At 34.6% G+C, this 8,287-nt stretch overlaps 1 pseudogene; it reads right to left on the bottom strand.

Moving 5' to 3' along the window:
- Positions 1-1,472: 1,472 nt before the first annotated feature.
- On the bottom strand, positions 1,473-1,954 carry LOC127223892 (probable ribosome biogenesis protein RLP24; annotated as a pseudogene).
- Positions 1,955-8,287: the final 6,333 nt, after the last annotated feature.

Below are 8,287 nucleotides of genomic sequence, written 5' to 3'. Positions count from 1 at the left end.
AGAATAGATTTTGTCTTGTGTTCATCTCTAAGGGGGAAAAACCCAGCAGTAAATATTTTTAAATGATTAAAGGAATGATATCATTTCACATTTAGATTTTAAATGCAGAGTTCCTTTCTGGCTCTGACTACTGTGAAATTTAGATTTTGAAGGAACTTGGCAAAAATCACAAATTAATCTCCATATGGTCTTCTTGCAATGCATATGCAGACTGAATTCCAAGGAGAAGCCTCACAGACCTTGGAATAAATGTATAAATATGCAAAGTAAAACTAATAATCATTTTTTATGAAACATGTTTTTCTCATATGAAAGAAATTACATCAAATATGCTATAACATTGCTTTGGTTTGAGATGCCATTTAGAATTTAGACCACCCTTCATTTGGAAAAGATATACATAATTTTAAAAAATTCGTCAAAATGCCTTTTTTTACTTTAGAAATTGTTTTATTTATGTACAAATAATAGGCAACATTCTACCCATAAATTCTATTTTCCAAAAACAAAGAGTTTTTGTTTGTTTGTTTGTTTTGTTTTTGTTTTTGTTTTCATCTTTTCTTTTTTGTAAGAAAGTCAAAATTGCTAGGTGTGATGGCACACATCCACATCTTTAGTCCCAGCACTCAGAAGGTAGAGGCAGGTGGATCTCTGTGAATTCAAGGCAGCCTGATCTACAATGTAAGTTCCAGGACAGTCAGAACTACATAATAGAGAGACATTGTCTCAAACATCCATAAAAGAAAACCACATAAAAAAAATTTAAAGGCACCAAGATTCTTCTGTTTCTAGATCATTACTAGGCTGAAGGGGGGCAGGGTTGTTGTTGGGCCCCAAGACACATCTTGGAATTGAGCATTCCCCAAAGCAGGAGTAAGGTACCATTTAGACAAAGGTTATTCAACCTCCCATTCCCCCAATATCCACAAGCTGTGATTTAGAAAGTTTGAAGCAGGACAAACAGACCAGCATAATTCAGCTGCACTGTAGCATCATATGCAGCCATTATGCAACTCCAAGGATCTGCTAAACAAACTAAAACAAAACAAAAGAGACTGAGGTTGTCATGAGAATGGTTAGTTCCTTGATGTGATGACCATTTCTTCAATAATCCTAGTAAACAGACAATCCTAGTACAAGGAAAATATTACACCATCACAAATTTCACAGTAGCAAGATAGTCAGTAGAGTAATGTTGCCTGGTGCCATTAAGCAATGGCTCAACCATGTTATGCCCAGAGTCCGTGCCTTCATCTAAACACAACATTTCATGTTTTGTGAGCATAACACAGCAAAGCAAACACTGAGCTGAGATCTAACTCCCAGGATGGATGCTTTTACAGGCTACAATGTAAGAGGGGAATATGTACATCAATTTTGTCTGAAGGACATTATGTAACCAATCAATAGCTTATGAACCAACAGTCTCCACTGGTTTCCAGTGTGCACAGGGCTGGTTGCAGGCAACACCATTAGGAAGTATCCACCATGTCCACATCCTCCTGTAACTGTTGTACCATTTTTTGCCTCCAGCCACTATCCCTTGCCTGCAACGGAGCAGATGGATGTTCTGCTTAACTTCTTTGATGTCCTGGACCTTCTGTTTTTCTTCAACCTGTTCACTATAAACTTAGCATAGCTTTTCGGTTTGATCTCTTCAACCCACTTCATTGTGTCAATAGTTTTAGTCCATAGCTCTTGCTAGTATTTCACAGGTTCATTTTTAAAATTCAAATGAGTTGTCCACTGTGAACTTGCCAGCTGCTTTCCAGAAGGCTTTAGTCCACCTGACTTTGCATGGATTCTACTTCTTAAAGTTTTTATGACCCTTGGATTTGCAGAATCAGAACACCGTGCAATAGTTGGGAACAAACATCATGTCGTGGCCAGGGTAGACTGGCCCAGAACAGAAATAACACTTCTCGATCCTCACGTTCACTTCCAAAAATGTCATCTTGAAAAGATAGTTATGACATTTTCTTTTGTAAGCTAAAAATAATAATTTGAAAGAAAATTAACCAGGTAAATGACATGGTACCCATCATAGGAGAAACATACACTACTAGCTGAAAGAATATATACATTGTAGTGTGTTTTCTCTCAATAGGTAGCCTTAGAAATGATTTTTAATGTTCATAATATAATAAATTAATTCCCTGATTAAAAACAAGTGAAAATGACAAGATAATTATTTCTTCCTGTTTAATGATGCTTTTGATACAACAATCAAGTAGATTTAATATTAATTAGTAATAAATAACTACTTTTTTGCAAACACATGAAATAAATTGTAGCTAGCTTAAAGTATAAGAGACTTTATTGAAAAGAATACTGTGTCCTACAAAAACAAAGGTAAGGTAAGATAGATTTAAGACATTAACAAATGCTGCCTCTATGTTATTATATGTGAATACTTGCTCAACTCTCCTATGCAGTTGACTCAATTCTGAATACCTTAAGTCTCCATTCAACCCAGAATATAATCAAGGAACATGTAGGTTGAACACTTTATTATTTTTAATTGGGTTATGAAATACTTGTGAGCCCTAGGTAATAAATATTTCCTAGCACCTGGAGTGGTAAGAAATGAGCAGATTTCAAGATTAGTACATATTTTTAAGATATTGAAACACAGAACACAATGGGCACATAAGTTATATTTGGCACTCTAAGTTATGTGATATAAAGAGTGATGGAATATTAGAGGACTTAGTAATTTATCTGTATTTTATGTGAACACTTTATGCCAAACCATTGTGGAATAATAAATAAAGTAATATGTTGGTGCTGTGTGTGCAGTGTTGATTTATACCATTCAAATTGTTTTTATAACAGAAGATTCAACAGTTACAGTGTTTGCACGACAAAGGATAGCTAACAATGTATTTTGTTTTAGTGGCCTCTGAGGCAATAGCAGATGAAGCAGAAACTCTAGAGAAGAGTGTGCCATCTGTTTGTAAAGAAAAAGGAAAAAACCTCTCCTTCAGAATATCATCATTTGGGTTGACTTTTCTTTTTTAATACACATGCTACTATTTAGAGAATAAAAACATTTCTCATCAAAAAAGACTGGAAAAAGCAAAGAAAGGAAGAAAGAGAGAAAGGAAGGAAGGAAGGAAAGAAGAAAAGAAGAAAGAAGAAACTATGTCAAGAAAATTCCATTGTTACATTTTAAAGCAGAATACTCTAAAATTATATATTTCCATGTAACTTATGAAAATGAAAGTAAAACTATGTCTTGTAGTTTGTTCTCAATATTCAGAAGATTGTTATTCTTAATATGTAGAAAAGGCTAAATAGCTTTCAGAGAGGTAAAATAATACAAATAATATGTATGTGTTCTTAATTTTTTAAGTCAAATAAACAAAATTGGAAACATGTCAGTGAAGGTGCTGTGGTATATAATTGAAGTCTCACCACTCATGAGGAGTCAAAAGGATTTCAAGTTCAAAGCTAGACAGAGTTATAGAGCAAGAACATTTTTCAGAAGATAAAACAAGAAAGAAATAACTAAACAAGCCAGAGAGAGACAGAGTGACAGAGAGACACAGAGAGAGTGGTACAGAGACAGAGAGGATTACACATTACTATTGTTCTGTTGTAAGCAAGCCCTCAGCAAACACAGAAAAGGACCCAAATTCAATACTGCACACTTTAAATCATAATATTCATTGTTAAATGTTTTGATAAGTAAAAGTAAATTTATAAACTCTTAAAGGAACCAAGAGTAATTGTTCTGGCCTAGGAGCAAACACATTATTCATTAAAATGACTTGAGTTCTCATATGTAAGCCCATACTCCTAAAGTCATGTGAGTTTTGTTGAAGAGTCCACAATACACATTGGAGAAAATATACCACCTAGAAAAATGGTGCTGGTCAAACTATATACCTATGTGTACATGAATAAAACTACATTCTTATTTCTCAGCCTGAACAAAACATGTCAAGGTCCTCAACATAAGAGCTGATAACCCTAATCTAATAGAGAAGGAAGTCAGGGATGTAAACTTAAGTGCACAGAAAAGGACTTTCTGAAAATCCCTGATAACATAGGCATTAAGACCAGTAATTACAAATGAGACCTCATGAACCTAAAATCAAAAATCCTGCTGTATTGCAAAGGACATCACCATTAAAATGGAGACACAGCAGAACAGGAAAATTTGCTTTCAGCTAAGGAACACAGAGTTTCTGTCCAGCCTTATCCCACAGATGTTTAGTTCCAAATAAACACACAGAGACTTACATTAATTATCAACTGTTTGGCCCAAGGATCAAGCTTCTTATTTGCTAACTCTCTCTTAATTATTAACCCATTTCTATTAATATATGTATCTCCATGTGCTCTTGGCTTACTGTAGAATCCCAAGGCATCCTACCTGCCCAGTGGCTACACCCCATCTCCCCTGGTGACTGCTTCCCAGCTTTTCCCCTTCCCAGAATTCTTCTTGTCTATGAGCCCTGTCTATACTTCCTGCTGGGCTACTGGCCAGTCAGCATTTAGTCATCAACCATTAAGAGATACATATGTTTACAGCATGCAGAAGGACATCCCTCATCAAGCTAACATTTGACAGGCAGTTAGTAACTAACACTGGGGAACCATAACAATCCAGTTAGAAAATGGGGCATGGAATTAAGCATTTCTCAAAAGTAAAGTACAAATATTTGAGAAACAGTTTGTTGTTGTTGTTTTTTAATGTTCAATATCCTTAGTGATCAGGAAAATATGAATTAAATCTTCTTTGAGATTTTATTTTACCCCAATCAGGATGTCTAAAATCAATGATGATAAATACTGGAATGAATATGGGGAAATATGGACATTTGTTCACTTTTAGTGGGAGTGCAAACCGGTACAAGCTATGCAAATCTATATACAATCAACGGAGGTTGCTCAAAATACTAAAACTATATTTTCCACATGATCTATGCATACCACTCTTAGACATACATAGAAAGGAATCTCTATATTACTAGAGAGCTATCTGCTCAACCATTAGGCATACATACAAAGGAATCGCTTTCTCACCTGAGAGCTATCTGCTCATCCATTAGGCATATGTAAAAAAGAATCTCTATCCCCAAAATCTATCTGTCATCCATTAGGCATACGTACAAAGGAATCTCTATCATACTAGAGAGATATCTGCTCATCCACGTCCACAATTCACAATAGAGAGTTTGATGACTATTCTTGGTTGTCAACTAGACTACATTTGGAATTAATTAAATTCAAATATTATATATTCTATATTAATAGAAATGGGTTAATAATTAATAGAGAATTAGCAAATAAGAAGCTTGAGCCTTGGGCCAAACAGTTGATAATTAATATAAGTCTCTGTGTGTTTATTTGGAACTAAACATCTGTGGGTTAAGGATGGAATTAAACAAATTCAAATTAAGCAAAAATCCCTCACTGGTGTGCCCTGCATTTTTAGATTTCAGTTAATTCCAAATGATAGATACCACTTTAAAAAGTTAAATCAAGATTAGATAAACAATTTAAATAGACCTATGTCCCCCCCACAAAGAAAATGAGAGCCATCATTAAAAGTCTCCCAAATGACAACAACAAAAATCCAGGACCAGATTGTTTTAGTGAAGAACTCTACCAGACTTTTAAAAAAGAGCTAATACCAATACTCCTCAAATTACTCCACCAAATAGAAACATAAGGAACACAAAGACTCAACAAAGAAAGGGAATTACAGACCAGTTTCCCTCATGAACATTGATGCAAAAAATACTTAACAAAATAGTCATAAATCAAATCCAAGAACACATAAAAAAGATCATCCAACATGATCAAGTTGACTCCCAATTATGTCAGTGTAATCCAACATATAGGCAAACTCAAGGAAAAAAACAACAACAACAACAAAAAAAAATGATCATCTCATTGGATGTTGAAAAAGCCTTTGACAAAATCCAACACCCCTTCATGATAAAGGTCTTGGAGAGACCAGGAATACAAGGGACATAATTAAACATAATAAAGGAATATGCAGCAAACCAATAACAACCACCAAATTAAATGGAAAGAAATTTAAAGCAATTCCACTAAAATCAGAAACACGATAAGGCGGTTCACTCTCTCCATATCAAAATAGTACTTTAAGTTTTAGCTAGCACAGTAAGACAAATAAAGGAGATTAGGGGGATACCATTTAAAAAGGAAGAAGTCTGATAAGTCTTACACATCCCTAGGAAAAGGTTTGATTTTTTTTTTTTAAAAAAAATAATCTTTTAGGACTGGTAGAAAGTTCCTAGCATATGGCTTAGGAACATGACAAGGAACATGAAGGAGTCACATAGCACCAAAAACTTAAATAAATGAATAAAAATAAAAAAAAAAGAGAGAGCTTTCATGCCATAGCACAAACTGCTGCTTTTATGTTGAAAGACAGTTGAGGGAATGGTTCAGATTATTGGCTAAGGCCTACATGCATGGTTTCTAACCATGCTTGTACTCTTAGCACTTGGAAGACTGAGGCAGGTGGATTGCTGCATGTTCTCAGTCAACCTATGCGGTAGAGCCTGTCTCAAGAAACACAGTTATGCAAAAATATTTTGTAAGATATTTAAAGAGACATGGATGTTTGTGGTAACTATAGTATACAATAAATATTAAAGGATAAAGTTTTAAAAACATAAATTTATTATGTTGTGAAACTTTATTGGGTTAGTCACTGCACAGGCAAATGAAATGGAAACAATTTTGTGACAGCCTCAGGGTGCTGCTTTGCTATGTTGCTGTCTTTGTGCGATAGGTGATGTTCACCAAATATTTCCTCTTTTTCCACACTTTCTACTGTTTCAAAGAATAATTTGAAAATGTACAAGGCTGAAAACCATTCATAAGGTTGAGACTGCTGCAATGCTGATTGAAATCACAGCAACTGTGACTCCTCTATTTGACCCCTGAGTTATATAAAGGCACCAATACAGAGTGAAGAAACTTTTGAGTCACTTATGACAAGTGTTACCTTAGGAATGTCATCTTAAGAGATGAAAACAATTTTTAAAGTCCCAGACTTAAAATAGCTTAGAAAGTTTCCTGTACTTCTTATGAAAATCAGTGTTTAAACAAATAATTTCTCTTGTTAGGAATATTATATTTTCACTCCTGATAAATAATTAAAATTTTATACTATATAGAGTTATAGAATATACTTAGAATATCTATAGAGCCAAAATGAATATAGAGTGTGGTATGTGCATCTTTCTAGTTCAAAATATGAATGTATTGAATAATTTTTTATAAGGAAAGAGATACTTTCTCATTGGACCATCTCTGACTTTTGAAGGACTATACAGTCAGAATCTAACAGAAATTATATCAAGGTGCAACATTTGTATCAGAATATTTAATGTGACTAAAACAATGTTACATTTGAAAAGTAGGCTTTGTTTTCTGGTCATTATAAAGAAAAGACTTACATAGTTGAATTATTTAAACTTTCTATTTTGCTTTGGTAGGTAGCTTTGATCATTATGTGTATTTGCTGCCAACTATGATGTCATGCCTGGAAAGGTACTAAGTTAACAGGTTTAGATATTTATGTATTTAAATAGCTTTCAATAAACTTTGAGTATGGAAAGAGTGAATTATATGTTACATAATCAGGAGCAAGTAAGAGCTTCCATCGATTTATATGATGATGCAAATCTCTTTGACTGACATATGAGACTGATTTTGTGGCACAGAGTTTATTTTGATTTTTGTCTTATCTGCCTTTGAGTCAGTGGAATAAGATATTGCTCAGAAGTAACAGCAAATCCTGTACAAAATGAAGTGGGAGAGATGGTTCCATCTCTCAGATTCTTGTTGTATAAGAACAAAGACCCATGTTCAACCCTCCAGTCCCACATAAAAAATAAAGCTGAGAGTGGCAGTGTGTTTGTAATCTCCTTCCTAGAGAGGCAGAGAGGAAAGCACAGTCCTGCTACTTTCAGGCCAAACAATCTATAAGAAAATGTGAGCCCTATGTCCTAGTGACGGAGAACATGGTTAAACAAAGTGAATGGATTTTGACCTAAACACACACACACACACACACACACACACACACACACACACACACACACACACGCTTGCACGTGCACACACACACACACACACACACACACACATACACACACTCATGCCAGGTAACAAATAAAGAATGAGTATGGTATTGTATTCCTCTATTCCTCTAAGCACAAGACTGACTGAGCCAGGATGATTTTAAGTTCAAGACTGACCTGGATACATAGCAAGTATTATCTCCAAAATGGCA

This window comes from Phodopus roborovskii, unplaced genomic scaffold (assembly GCF_943737965.1).
Source record: "Phodopus roborovskii unplaced genomic scaffold, PHOROB, whole genome shotgun sequence".
NCBI classification, from domain to species: domain Eukaryota; kingdom Metazoa; phylum Chordata; class Mammalia; order Rodentia; family Cricetidae; genus Phodopus; species Phodopus roborovskii.
This window is presented reverse-complemented; position numbering and strand designations above follow the sequence as displayed.